The sequence below is a fragment of the Dermacentor andersoni genome, chromosome 5, assembly GCF_023375885.2.
Source record: "Dermacentor andersoni chromosome 5, qqDerAnde1_hic_scaffold, whole genome shotgun sequence".
NCBI lineage: Eukaryota > Metazoa > Arthropoda > Arachnida > Ixodida > Ixodidae > Dermacentor > Dermacentor andersoni.
This window is the reverse complement of record NC_092818.1, coordinates 101,186,454-101,201,530: the sequence shown is the minus strand read 5'-3', so window position 1 is coordinate 101,201,530 and position 15,077 is coordinate 101,186,454. Positions and strand designations below refer to the sequence as shown.

General features: G+C 48.7%; 1 protein-coding gene and 1 long non-coding RNA gene across 3 annotated transcripts in view; both read right to left on the bottom strand.

Moving 5' to 3' along the window:
- The window catches only part of LOC126530974 (uncharacterized), a 177,884-nt gene that overhangs the window by 134,517 nt on the left and 28,290 nt on the right, over positions 1–15,077 (bottom strand). The window lies entirely within an intron of this gene.
- On the bottom strand, positions 10,633–12,338 carry LOC140218499 (uncharacterized). Its single transcript, XR_011894780.1, has 2 exons — positions 12,226–12,338; positions 10,633–11,452 (listed from the first exon to the last, which is right to left on the bottom strand). It is a non-coding gene; the product is annotated as an uncharacterized lncRNA (long non-coding RNA).

Genomic DNA, 15,077 nt, shown 5'->3' with positions numbered 1-15,077 from the left:
CGAACGAACGAACGAACGAACGAACGAACGAACGAACGAACGAACGAACGAACGAACGAACGAACGAACGAACGAACGAACGAACGAACGAACGAACGAACGAACGAACGAACGAACGAACGAACGAACGAACGAACGAACGAACGAACGAACGAACGAACGAACGAACGAACGAACGAACGAACGAACGAACGAACGAACGAACGAACGAACGAACGAACGAACGAACGAACGAACGAACGAACGAACGAACGAACGAACGAACGAACGAACGAACGAACGAACGAACGAACGAACGAACGAACGAACGAACGAACGAACGAACGAACGAACGAACGAACGAACGAACGAACGAACGAACGAACGAACGAACGAACGAACGAACGAACGAGCGAGCGAGCGAACGAGCGAACGAACGAACGAACGAGCGAGCGAACGAGCGAGCGAGCGAGCGAGCGAGCGAGCGAGCGAGCGAGCGAGCGAGCGAGCGAACGCTTATGTTCACTTGAAGGTCTGGTCGGTACGTGGCTTATTATGAAATAATGTCATGAAGACGGCACATAAAGGGCAAAAAAAGAAAAAAAAAAACAGAGGCAACGAAACGCAAGCGAGTGAGACTGAGTGAGTGAGTGAGTAAAGCAAGTAAGTAAGTAAAGTAAGGAAACAAAGTAAGGTATTTTACGTAAGTAAGTGAGTAAAGTAAGTAAGTAAAGTAACTGTGTTAAGTAAGTAAAGTAAGTGTGTTAAGTAACTAAAGTAAGGAAACAAAGTAAGGTGTGTTAAGTAAGTAAGTAAGTAAGTTAGCAATGTAGAGAGAGAGAAAGAGAGAGAAAATGATAAATGAAAGGTAGGGAGGTTAACCAGGACTGAGCCCGGTTGGCTACCCTACACTGGGGAAAGGGAAAGGGGGACCGAAAGATTTAAAAAGAAAGAGAGAGAAAGTCCACTGAAGATATCAGTCGGTCACTCAGTCCGGATCACAGACGCTGACTCAATCCGGTCGCTTTCAAATATCGCAGCAGCGCTTTTGTGGCCTTTTGTAGCTGTGATATGCGAGGCCATGATCCCAAGATCTTGTTCAAGGTGAACGGCTTTCCATCTAGCTGATGGAGAGCTGTGCAGAGGTCTTGCCTTTCATTTTCATAAGATGGGCAGTAGCACAGTAGGTGTTCTATGGTTTCCTCGACACCGCAGGCATTGCACTCGGCGCTATCAGCCATTCCAATCAGAAATGCATAAGCATTTGTGAATGCGACGCCCAAACGTAAGCGGCACAGCACTGTTTCCTCATTTCGCCGAAGACCTGGTAACAGCCGCAGTTGCATAGAGGGATCGAGGGAAAGCAAGCGATGGTGAGTGAATTCAGGTGTGTGCCACTTCTCCAATGTCAAAGATTAATGTAAATGAATAAGTAAGTAAAGTGAGTAAGCAAGTGGGTAAGTAAAGTAAGCGAGTAAGGAGGTGGGTAAGTAAAGTAAGTGTGTTAAATAACTAAGGTAAGTAAGCAAACAAAGGAAGGTGTGTTAAGTGAGTGAGTAAGTAAGTAAGTAAGTAAGTAAGTAAGTAAGTAAGTAAGTAAGAAAACAAAGTAACGTGTGTTAAGTAAGTAAGTAAGCAAGCAAAGTAAATGAGTAAGTAAGTAAAGTGAGTAAGCAAGTGCATAAGTAAAGTAAGCGAGTAAGTAGGTGGGGAAGTAAAGTAAGTGAGTAAAGTAAAGTGAGTAAGTGAGTGAGTTAGTGTGAGACAGCTGTAAAATATGTTAGGAACAATCGCTTTGAGATACTTGCGAAAATAACATATCGCATCTACGCTTTCCTTATCTGGGTGGTGATCGAATGCACGCCATTCACATATGTATAGTGAGGCACTCGTGTGCAGCTTGGGATCAAAAAATTTTACGTTACTGCTAAACCACTGAGTGCACGGCAATGAAAGTGCATGAAATATCACATTCACCAGAATTAGGCAGTACCTAGTGATGTCAGTTGCTTCCTGTTGTGTGCGGACGTGTGGGAAGAGTGCGAAGGACATTAGTATGTCATTGCACTTGCATGAAAGAGCACGTCCGCAGGAGGCCTCGCGCTGATAACCCGAATAAAACAACTTTCAATCAGGGAATGTTCTCGCCACCCCTTCCGAAATCTCGCCTCCAGTGGGATGACTAAGAATGAGCGTAACGTGGAGTTGCAGCTATAACTTCCGCGTTAGTTCGGAACCGAACATGGGGCAATCACATGCGGTTATATCCAGAAAGCAAGAAGAAAAAGAAAACAGAAGATTCGCGTCTACCGATCACACTTCGTCGACGTAGTGGTGGCGCAAAAGTTAGGAAAGCACTATACAAACAACCACTTGATATTCAGGAAGAATGAGGCAGAGTAAAAAAAAAAAAAGCGAGAGAGAGGGGCGCGTATTCTTCGTAATAGAAAATTCCAGTGAATCATTATGCTGCACATTCTATTAGTGAAGGTGGCCGGCCAATGGCAAAGGGCACTTACGAACGAGAGCCGTTGTAAAACCGGCTCTCTACTCTACACTATTCCCTACACGGATGAGAGACCACCGTTCAGGAAGACAGTAACGCATTTCCAACGACCTGTGTTTAGTTAACGTTGTACTAAAGGGGGAAAATCTTGCAGTGGCACAATCGGCAGGATATATAAATTTCAGGGGCAAAAGCTTCTTTTCGAAACCTACTACGGTGCCTTCGTTACTCCAAACATTCATATTTGATCACCGTCACTATAGTAAAGATGATGTCGTCATCCTGATCGGGACTTGGCTAGATACGTTTAGAGTGCTATACGGTAACGATGTCCTTAACCAATATCATTACAATATGCTGGTCATTTCCTATTGCGGAAATCTGGTTGTGGACGAGATGCGGCCGCATTGACAAAACGAAGAAAGAAGTCAAATGTGTACTGTCGCCACCTGACGTACAGTTTGAGCGAGAAGGAAACGAAACAACCGTGTTTTCAAACTTCGTTATCTCAGCCACACTCCGTAGTGTACGGCGAAGGAGAATAATGGCGCGGCATGCGGAATTTGGCACCCCCCCAACGAGGAAGTGCTTTATCAAGTGTGTGGTACAATTGCGGGTTGCATTCGCAACCGGCACAGAGAGAACACCCAGAATGCCTGTCTGCATTGAGCTAACCGAGCGACCACGGAAGGTCTTGGCGAAGACAAGGAAATGTTTACTACGATGTCAGCTTGTTCTCACCTACGTTCTAACCTTGAAAACTATGAATCAGAAACATAAACAACAGCCAGGTGGTTTGAAATTGGCGCGCAAACGCATTTCGGTGATTCGAGAATTGCGAGGCCTTGTTAGGTTTCGAACACAAAGTTTCCTTTATCACACTACTAGCCTGAAAGCATAGCTCCGCGAGCGCTCACCCCGCTTCAATTTTCGGAAGCGCTCGGCAGGCTATGCACTAGTAAGTGTTTACGTTCGCGAAACGAACTCGAGGCTGCACGAAGCATACGAGGCCGGATGTTTCTCAATATCCATCGGGAAATCAGCGGCAGCTTTGTTTACACGTGGGAGTCTTCGCAGTTCTCCGAATTGCGAAGCGACGAAAGTTGCGGCGTACAAGCGGGGGTTATGACATTTGTAAAACGCCACCAGAAGAACGTAATGCGTTCAGGCCGCAACATCACCCCGAATCTTAAAATGGGGCTTGTTTGCACACCGAGAAGAACAGGGTTGCGTGGATCTCTTGCTCACTGTCACCCCCATTGCCCAACCCCAAGCAACCTTCTCGTTTGCATTATGCGGCAAACACGTTTCAGTGGTACCTCTGTTGATTCAATGAAGCCGGATTGCGCGTTTACACGCTCGCTGTGCGTACTTCGTGTTTGTGAAAGTAGCTAAATGAGCGAGTGTCAGTGCTCGAGAAAGCGTGCTCGAAAGAAAACTGTTGCCTGCTGTGGAGTGTGTACGCGCGTTGATTAGAAATGAAGAAATAAAGCACATGCCGAATTTCTCCGATCCTTTCATTGAGAAGGTAAATGCGCCTGACGCCGTTGAGGTTTAAAAACATGGCGTAGCCGAATGGCGCCTTACTGCATTCGTTTGTCTCCGCGTTTATTTTTGTTTATCAGAAAATCTCTTCATAATAATTTTTAAAACTTTCAGTTGCGTTCATAATGCGAAGCATCGACCCAATAGCTGGCGCTCGAAGGCTGGAGTGCGAAACCATTTTAAATATCACCCGTGGCGGATAGCACAATTCTAATCCTTCATCTGGGTTACTCAAACAGGCGGACATTATATTCATGCGAAATTGAAATGCGTGATCGACTAATTAACAGATATGGTAATTATGTGATCATTATCAGGTTGATCAGCATCGGCGAAATGACCGATCCCTGCGGTGTGCCTGTGCTCGCGAGCTTCTACTCTTGCGTCTGTAGATCGCCTGCTCGCCTGCTCGCCTGATCGTAGCTCGGCGGTCCTGTCTGTGAGGAAGTCCTTGATGTAGTTGTAGGATCTTTCGCCCATGTTGAGCTTGGAGACTTGGGACGACCCGCTTTCTACAACTCAGGATACACAATACGATCGAAGAAATAACAGAAGCGCAACGGATCTCTCAATTGGAGCGGCTGTCCATGACCAAAGCCGGGAGGAAGATACTGGACGACCTGGGAATAGGACGCTCGAACGAGGTGGAGATGAAGTTTCCCGTCCCCGAAGAGGTCCGACGCCAGACCAGAGTCGACCCCATATCGAAGAACATGAATCCCGAGTTCAACAAGGGAAGAAGAGCGATGAGGACCAAGGCTCTCATCGACCAGCACACCGACGACGAGCACGCGCGGTACGTGGACGTGGCCGAATACCAAAGGAACGCCTTCGCAGCGGTCGTCATAGAGGCGCCACGAGGACGGCAGCGAGCGTGAGAAGCGCAGGAGCGGAACAAGCGGAGGAGGTAGCCATCGCCCTGGCCATCGCCGACGCAGACTGCCACACGGTGCTGAGTGACTCGAGACAGGCGGTGCGAAACTTCGCCAAAGGCCGAATCTGCAGGGAGGCCGAGCGCGTACTGCGAGCGGCCAAACTACAAGCTAGAAAGAAAAGTATGACTCAAGTGGTTACCGGCGTACGCGGGCGACGCGTCGGAACGCAATGAGAACCACAATGAGACGGCACACCCAGCGGCGCGAGCTCTAACCAACCGCGGCTCGGCGACAGACCGACCGACGTGGTTCGGAACCAAGGACCGCATGGCGGACTACAACGAAATCCCGAAGGCCTACCGCCTGGCTCGCAGAACTCTCCCACCCCCGCACCTAAGGCTCGAGTGGAGGCGGTACTACTGAGACAGCTCCAGACCGGATCGCTACCGAGCCCGGGACTGATGCATCGCATGTACCCAGAGACATATCCGACCGATAAGTGCAGAGTCTGCCGGAGGGAGACGGCAGATTACACGCACATCTTTTGGGACTGCGTTAAAAATTCAGAAGAAGCAAAATCAAGAACGATCCCACCGCGGCTCGAGGCAGCCGCGAAGAGCTACGACCAAGACGAACAGCTCTGGGCCGTCCAGCAGGTACTCGGGGCGCTCGAAAGGCAGGGACCCAGCGGGACGGCAACGGTGAGCGGAGACCCGAGCCGAGTAACGGCGACTTCGTGGATGACGTAGGCCCTCGTCGGGGCGTGCGAGCGCCCAACCCCAGCCCCCCCTCCCCCCCCCCCCCCCCTCCGAGCGATGGGAGACCTTGTTGTCCAGCCCCGACCTACCGACCCAGCTCGCGCTGGCGGCTAGGGGCCAGGAACTGCTGGACACATATGGGACCTGAGAAGAAGGTTCCACCCCATCTGGTGCCAGCACGCTCCAACCGTCACTAAGAGCTCACTACAAAAGTTGTTTCTCTCTCTCTCCCAACTGCAGGCACAAATAAAGTTGGCTCCAATCCAATCCAATCTCTAGTTATGCCTTGCAGTGTCAGCGGCTACAATTTGTAACTTGCAATATGTACTGTACGGTAATTAGTCAAAACTTAATGAGCACATTTTTGTTAATTGCTTGAATATGTGTTTCGATTTCTCTTGCAAGTAATGTCCCCTTCTTCGGGTACATCAGCCCAAGGACTAGAACAGTGTTATCGGCCGCAAGCAATCTTTAAAAATTGCTAGACGTCTCCGCAGCATAACCGCTACACTCGGTAAATCTGTTGCACTGTTTCGTCCAAACAACGCAGACTGTACTCACGCAAGGTGGAAGCTTGAAGTGCACAGCAGCGGTCCGACAAGGGAAGTATTAGCACTCTTTCTTGTAGTATCGGTTGTAGTAAACATTCGTTGACGCGCTTGCGCAATCTGCTTCCGATATTGCAAAAGAAACTTTGTTCAATGGGCGCGTTAAGTTTAAAGAGTTCGAGTGTGCCCCAGTCGGTAGAATATGCTCTAAGTAAACTCCACGGTTGAAAAGAGCCTTTGGTGCGCGATAAGAGAGCGCGCTCTACCAGCTCTACGCGCTCCCGCCTTCGAGATGGTGCGAAGCAACTCACACCTGCTCTGGCTTTCAGCAAGGCGACGTCTTTCCGTCGTCCTAGCATTTTCACACTTTTAAAGCGCAGCTGGCGTGTTGCACGCGCCCTTTGGTTTCGCATTCGCACTCTTGTTTCGCGCAAAACAAGCAAATCACTGCACGATTTATGCTTTTCAGACTCACTGGCACGTCACCAACAAGTCGTTCTTCGGTTGTCCCTATAAATCTGAACACCTCGAATCAGCAAGACTTCCGCCTTCCTGCGATCTGCAATGAGATATATTACAGTCGGCATACCATGGCGCAGAAAGAATTCGTAGTGCGCCACCTCTGATAGCAGCGCGAACAGCATTGCATCCGCCGATGCGCGTAGGGTTGCTGGAGCTTGTCATCGTCCATCAAGAACTGCAGCGAGATTGCCAGCGGTGCCATGTTCACAAAGCGCGCGAAACGCGATAGCGGATACGGAACCGAAATAACACGCGTCAGATGGCACGTTGGTGTTCCTGGGCGGAGTCGCCTAAAATAACAGTTAAGCTACGCTCCAAAGGCGTCGCGACCGAGCGCATTCTAGTGTGTGGCTTTGGAGTTCGGAGCGCGGTAACTTGCTTGCTTCCTATATTACGATGTGTACCTACTACGGTGATTGGCCAAGAAGCAGGTGGTTAAACAAGTGATGGTGGCGCTTCCTGGCGGTGGAAAAGTGGATAAACGTCCCTTCTTTCTCTTTCCTATTCTGACACTAGTTTCTTTATCTTGGCATTGTTTAATTTCATTTAGTGTACTAGTACTCTCAAGACCCGAAGTCATTACCGAGGGGAGTGGGGGAATTCTGAAATACACTACTAAGAGCAAAATGTAGGTTGTACAACGCCAGCTAGTAATTCACTTTAATGAAAAATGTCTTGCATGGAAAATGGTTCATTCGGAAAGGCGATTCTAGCCCTCCGAAGTCGGTGGTATAGAAATCGTTGAAGTGCTTTTATCTTTGTTCTAGTTTAGAGATCAGGTGCAATGCGTGGGTAAGCCATTCATATCTGGCCACGCACATTGCTATTAATAAAATTTCAATGAAATTCAATCTTGTTTTTTTTGGAGAGAGTGAGAGCGAAACATTTATTTCTATTCGACTGCGGCATCTTCACCGAGAAAGGAATGTTCCTGGGCTAAACGTTGCTTTTTATAGCTTGAGTAAGCCCAGGAACCCATATACAAGCATATACATATTTGCTGATGTAGCATCGGCAGATGTGCAATAATATGTATAGCAAGGCTTGCACTGTTTCGCGCGGTATCTATTGATATACACATTCGCAGATGCGTGCGCAACAATATATCCCACCGTGAAGAAAGCATAACTAATTGTAGGGATGTATGTGGACTGCCATAGCCATTTCCGTCCTCCCGTTTCTTACGACGCACTCATTTCACATTTCACCACTTGCTTCATTTGAATTCTATAACCTAGTTGCCAGTTTATAAGTAAGTTGCAGCGCAGGCACGAGCCAACCATGGTAGCCAGGGGTGTAACTACGCTCTTCAGGTGCAGTTTTCTGCAGTTTTTGTAGCATCGGTGGAGTCGCTGAGGTTGTCACGCTGCTTTATCTCAACACACGAGCTTCAGACAAAAGTGGCGAAGCCACGATGGAAAGTTTGCAACCAAAGCCATGAATAGTGTAACATTTGTTTTCCAAGACGAACTCATAGGAAAACATTGCAAGTTTCAGCTCGGCTAAATATTGACGACTGCCTCCTTTCCCATCAGTTTAGCTTGTGCTGTAGTTCAGCAAATTGCGCTGATCTGTGGGGATTGATCTTAGGAGAGAGAGAGAGAAAGAGAAAGAATGAGGGAGATGCGTCAGAGGGCCACTTGAAGTCCTGCTCCCAGGGAATATCTGCAAAGTGGAGTACAGAAGCGTACGCGCCTGGGCTGGTTGGTTCATGACTTGAACAGAAACAGCCAAAAAAAAAAAAGAAAAAGAAAGAACAATTCGTGAGGTCACAGCATTCATACGGGGACGGATTACCAGCGAAGCTATTTAAGCTGCATACATGGGCTGCGTAAATTATGAAATCATACATTTTTTTTTTCGTACGGCACCACGCTACACCGACACAAGCGCAGCCGCGGTCACCGCACTTCTTATGCATCTGTCGCAACCGCTGCTGCAGCCGCGCCGGCACCTTCGACGCCCGTGAGGTTATAACCACAGAAGCGCAAGACACGTGCACAGGCGCTGTCCAATCGTATCGTATCCATTCCTGTCCACGATACGGACGCAAGCCGCCCACGGTGCACCCCCTTGGGAGCGCATGCGGGTGACGCGTACGGGGCCAAGAGGTAAACAGCTTCGCTGTAATGAACAAACAGGACGTAACAAATGAACAGTCAACAGCGCTGACTGACTACCAAATGTTTATTCTTTCAAGCAGCGGGCTTCTTGGGACATTCAGCCTTCATTGAGCATTCAGAACACAGATGTGATGCTTCATTTGTCAAATGCGATACGTACAGAAGTCCAGCATTCTCTTTACTAAAGGGCAAGTGCGGGAATGTTGGAAAATTTTAACAAGGGACTCTATAGGGTGCCGCAGATAATACCAGCAAGCTCTTCTGTAAAAAAATAAAGAAGATTAGATAGTTATAAGACTTCTGGTATTCGGTTGTAAGACGTGTGACAAACTAATACCGTAGTTCTCGTGCCTGTATCTTGAACCGTTTTATTTTTAAACTCTTTTCTTCGTTGAACAGCTTGGCTAACGTGACATACGGTGTATTTATTCATCCGCTCTCCCTTCAGCACAATATGTTGCTTTGCAAAAATATTATACACATTACTATCTTAAGTATTACAAAAAGGGCAATGAACTGAGAAATAAAATGTCCTTCTAGGTGACGTTCCAAGTGATATATGATGATGTCGTAAGCTTTTATAAAGAAGACGCAGAGTGTGACGTCACCTTGACGCGGACGCAATGTAGTCTCTTTCTGAGTGGGCCCAAAAAGAAAAGTTACAAATTTTACTTGCGTTAACTTGTTCTGAAGGCAGGATTTTATTAGACGTGGCAAAAACGTCAAGTATTCTTGCTAAAATTGTTCGAAGCGACAAACAGCGAAGAATAAAAGAAATGTCGACGTTGAGAAATGTCGACGTTGAGAAGAAAAGAATTGTCGACGTCTCCACTCGTTGAGTCATGAGCTCAGAGGTAGTGTTAAACTGTGGGTGCTTTTGTAGAATTGGAATAGTTGCATGAAGAGAAAGTGCGGTGATAGTTCTCACTGCGCCTCGATTTATCTCTTCAAGACTTGGCCACTGCCGAGCAATAAACCGGTGAAATTGCGCCCGGTGAGCGGCGATCAACTAAAGCTGTATGTTCTTGGCTGCCCTCTGTCGGGGCGCGGTGCGTCCACTCTAGGCCTAGCCGCCCGTCCTGATCTGCGGAAGCGACGTTTTGGTAGAAGCACTGCTCTTAACAATGAAGTGTTCCTGTGATCCGGCTGCTATGACGAAGAAAAAGGCTTCGCCAAAGTATGCGCCCTGTCCCGGCGAAAACTCTTTTCTAAACGAAAAGATATTACACAAACTGTGGAGCAACGTTGACATAAAAAAAAACTGAAGCGATGCTTTCGAACCACTGCTGCTAGAGATAGACGTAAGAGCCACGGCGTCATTATGAGAGGAGTGGTGTTCATGCAACATTTGTGCAAAGTCATGAAAATATAATCATACAAAATAATGAGCCAATCCACTCTGTGAAGGTGGATGACTAGCGAAAGTCTTTAGCACACGACACAGAGGTGACACAAAATTTTCAACGAAGGCGCGAGCTCATTTATTGTCTTGCTGGGTGGTCATCATGATGAAAGGTATGCGCAAACATTTATTCACGTGGACGACGGAACCGCCGCCCCGATGAGCCGGAGGAAACTAGACACGCGTGATGTTTCGACGGGACCGCCACCACGGGACAGCGAAAGGAAATGAACGTCGGCTATGACGACATAGGCATGGCCCACCCGGGTCGGCCTTTTGGGCTAAGATCCGATCGTAAAATTTCTGTTCTTACCCTTATACCTGGGACCTCTTTCGGTCCCAGCTGTGCATCGAGTGGAGCAGACGACGACACGTCGTGTGTCACTTGCTGGGCAAAAGTGAGACCCAGCGTTTATTCAGCACTGGTTTTATACACGTTGTGAATAGGCGGGTAACGCCCTTATCACATGGGGGCGTATCGTGCCATGAACACAGAGCGCTGCATGCTGAGCAGATTAGATACAGATTACGATACATCCCCCTTCGTAACGAAAAAAAAAAAAAAACTTAGGACAAGGAGCGCTTTTAGCTCGGGAGAACAAAAAGAAAGTTAAAGAATCACTGCACATCCAAAACTACAGCAAAGATCAGAGCACTGAATACAGTCACGGCACTTGTTGAAAGTTCGCGTCATACATTAAGCGCCGAGGTGGTCTGCGTTGTCTTGTAGTCCTTGGAGCAGCTGCTTGTTGCGGAACTGTCGGCACAATGCTCGCTGTGCTGTTTGGGTTTTGCGCCGCCTCTGGGTCGTGTTGTGTGCTGGCAGGGGCAGCGTATTCTTGAAAAACACCTTCGTCGTCGTGAGGAGGACCGCTAAGACGAAAAGATTCTCTGGTTGGCAGCAGATGCTCGCGGTTGCGTCGCAAGAGTTGCCCGTCTTCCGTCATGACAACGTATGACCTTGGTTGACCAGACGACTGAAGAACCCGAGCCTTTCTTCTCCATGATGAGCTGTCTTTTATTCTGACCGTTTCGCCGTTGTTGAGCGGTGCGAGTGGCCCTCTTGAGTAGTCTGTTTGCTGGCGTTTGTCAACCCGCCGGCTTTGTCCGACCTGAACGGTTGGTAGAGTTGTTCGCAGCGAGCGTCCCTGTAATATTTCGGCTGGTGACCAGCCGCATTCCAGTGGAGTTGACCTGTAAGCGAGAAGACCAAGCCAAAAGTCTTGTTTAGCTTCAGTTGTTTTCTTCAAGATTCTCTTGACTACTTGTACCCCCTTTTCGGCGAGTCCGTTGGAGCGGGGAAAATACGGGCTTGAGGTCACGTGTTTGAAATCGTACACTTTTGAGAACATGGCAAATTCTCTACTGGAAAACTGAGGCCCGTTATCAGTGCATACCTCTACAGGTATGCCATATCTGGAAAATATGGCACTTGCTGCATCTACAGTAGTTTTTGCTGAAGTGTCTACGAGCTGTTGGACTTCGGGAAAATTCGATAGGGCATCATAAACACACAAGTAGGACCGACCTGCGTGGCTAAAAATGTCCATGCCGACGCGGTACCATGGTTGGTCTGGAACCGGACGCATAATCAAAGGCTCTTGCGGCAACTTGTAAGCGTACTTTTTACATACAGAACATGCCTGTGCAAACGTCTCGATATCAGTGTTCATTCCTGGCCAGAACACCAGGCGCCGTGCCCTTTCTTTGCACTTGTTAATTCCCATGTGGCCTTGAGTTCTGGCCAACATATCGCGCCTCATACTGGCCGGAATGACAATCTTACAGCCTTTCAAGAGAACCCCTTTTACTTCCGATAGCTCAGCGGCAAAAGGCTTGAACGGTCCTTCAATTGGTTGCCCGTTCTCCAGGTGCTTTAGCACAGCGGCGAGCTGCGTGTCCTTTCGTGTCTCGGAAGCCAGTTCTTTCCACATGGTTTCGCTGACAAGAGAATCAACCACACTTACTGCGTGCACTTCGACGTCGTCGTTGTTGTTGTCTGCGTTATCTGCTGCGCCCTTAACGGAAGCCCTGGACAGCATGTCCGCCAGTAGGAGCTGTTTTCCTGGAACATAATGCATTAAAATGTCATAGCATAGCAGACGCAAAAAAAATCGCTGCAGTCTTGGCGGCATGTCACCGATCGCCTTCTGTGATATGGAGATCAACGGACGATGGTCAGTCTCAACGACAACCTTCCGCCCATACATGAAATGGTGAAATTTCTCGCAGCCGAAAACTATGGCCATTGCTTCCTTTTCAATTTGTGAATAGCGTTGCTGCGTATCAGTAAGCACTCTGGAGGCGTACGCAACCGGTTTCCATGCACCGTTGTGATACTGCAGCAAGGCAGCACCGATTCCGTTTTGTGACGCATCGCATGATAACCTGGTTTCTTTTTCAGGGTCAAAAACTGATAGCAAGGGCTGCTTGCTAAGGCTGTCGCACAGCGCTCTCCACTCTTTTTCGTGATTTGCCGACCATTCGAAAACAGTGTCTTTTTTTAGCAAGCTTCTGAGAAGCGTTGTCCTTTCTGCTAGTGTTGGCAAAAACTTTCCAAAATAGTTCACGACACCCAGCATGCGTTGAACTGCTAGTTTATCACTAGGGGGTGCCATCTGCAACATGCACTCAACATGGGATGCATTTGGACGGATTCCTTCTTCGTTTATTACGTCGCCCAGGAATTCAATTTGTTGAACGCCAAACTCGCACTTTGCTGGATTGAACGTAAGGCCCGCACGTTCTGCCGCTTCTAGCGCTGATCTTAGACGTTGGTCGTGCTCTTGTTGGGAATTGCCCCACACGAGTATGTCATCGACATACACTCTAACGCCAGGAAGCGCGTCAAAAATTTCACTTAGGGTTTGCTGAAATACTTCGGACGCTGATGATATTCCGAAAGGCAGTCGCAAAAATCGATAGCGGCCGAAGGGTGTCGCAAAAGTGCATATCCTAGACGTCTCGTCATCTAAGGGAATTTGGTGAAACCCTGCGTTTGCATCTAGGCGAGTGAATACTCTTGCGCCGGCCAGCTCGGCCTCTATGTCTTCCCGCCTCGGCATCGCGTAGTGCTCGCGCTTGAGGCACTCATTTATTTTCCTGGGGTCCATGCAGACTCGCAGCTTCCCGTCTTTCTTTCGTACGATAACAAGGGGACTCACCCAGTCTGTTGGCTCAGTGACTTTTGCAATTATTCCGGCTTGTTCCATACGTGACAACTCCTCCCGAAGTGGCTCCTCTAAAGCCAGTGGCACTCGACGAGGTCTCTGAACCACTGGCGTGGCGTCCTTGCGAAGCACCATGTGGTATACTCGTTTGACGCAGCCGGTGCCAGTGAAAAGGTGACGAAAGCTGGCAACCACTTCTTCAGAGCTGTTTTGCGACACGCTGTTCACGCGTGAAATCAGTCCCAGGCGTTCACTCGCCTCAAGTCCTAGGATTGCTTGGCGCCCCTTTCGTGCCACGAAAAAGCTCAGCATGGCAATGCAACCATTTAAAGAGACTTCGGCCCGCATGACGCCAATGTGTTTGATTACATCTCCGCCGTAGGAGCGTAAAATCGCGCTGCTGGGGTACAGGGGCGGCTGTGGGTTCATTTTGGCGTATAATCCATAAGGCAACAAATTTGCCTGCGATCCCGTGTCAACCTTTAACTGAACTGCCACGTTCTTGATTTGGACTTCCACCGTCCAGTCATGCTTGCTGGACACATTCTTTGCGGATACGTCGAGAATCTCGAAATCGTCTTGGCCGCTTTGCAACTCGCCAACAACTGCCGTCGCTTTACAACATCTGGCAAAGTGGTTTTTCCGCTGACATCTCCGGCACGTTTTTCCAAAAGCAGGGCACCTTCTTGGGGAGTGTTTTCCGCCGCAGTTTCGGCAGTCATAACGTGTCTGTTCTCGGTTTTCGCGGCTCGTGCTAGTCCTGCTGATAGGATGCACTTGGTGTTCCTGGTTCCACATTTCCTTGTGAGTTGCTGATGCTTCAGCTGCTTTACAGGCTTGTTCTGCCTTCTGCAGGGTCAAGTTGTTGTCCCTGAGGAGCTTTTCACGTACCGTGTCGTCATTTATCCCGAACACAATTTGGTCCCTGACCATCGATTCCGCCAAAGCTCCAAAGTTGCAAGCACGTGCTTGATTCTTCAGGTCTCGTAAGAAATGCTCCACTGGTTCGCCAGCAGCTTGGATTCTTCTCCTGAACATATACCGCTCGTGAACCTCATTGGTCTGTGCAATGCAATACTCATCAAATTTTTTCACCACTGTGGCATAGTCGTCGTTCTTCTCGCCTGCTGCAAACGGGAAGGTGTTAAAGACTTCAATGGCCTCTGCGCCCGCGACGCTCAAAAGCAACGCTGTCTTCTTGGACTCAGTCCGAGGCTTTTCTGCGCCCTCTGACGCCGTGAGGAAAATTTCAAACCTTTGTTTGAAGAGCTGCCAGTTCTTGCGCAGGTCGCCTGTTGTAAGGAGCGGCTCCGGTGCTTTGAGGAAATCCATTTTCCGCCACAGGATCGCTGGTCTTCACGCGTCGTGCAGGAAGTGCATTGCCATGCTACCCCACTTCTGACACCATGCATCGAGTGGAGCAGAGGACGACACGTCGTGTGTCACTTGCTGGGCAAAAGTGAGACCCAGCGTTTATTCAGCACTGGTTTTATACACGTTGTGAATAGGCGGGTAACGCCCTTATCACATGGGGGCGTATCGTGCCATGAACACAGAGCGCTGCATGCTGAGCAGATTAGATACAGATTACGATACAAGCTGTGACAAGGGTAGTTCAAGGGCGCGTTAAAGGTCCCGGAGCCCACTAA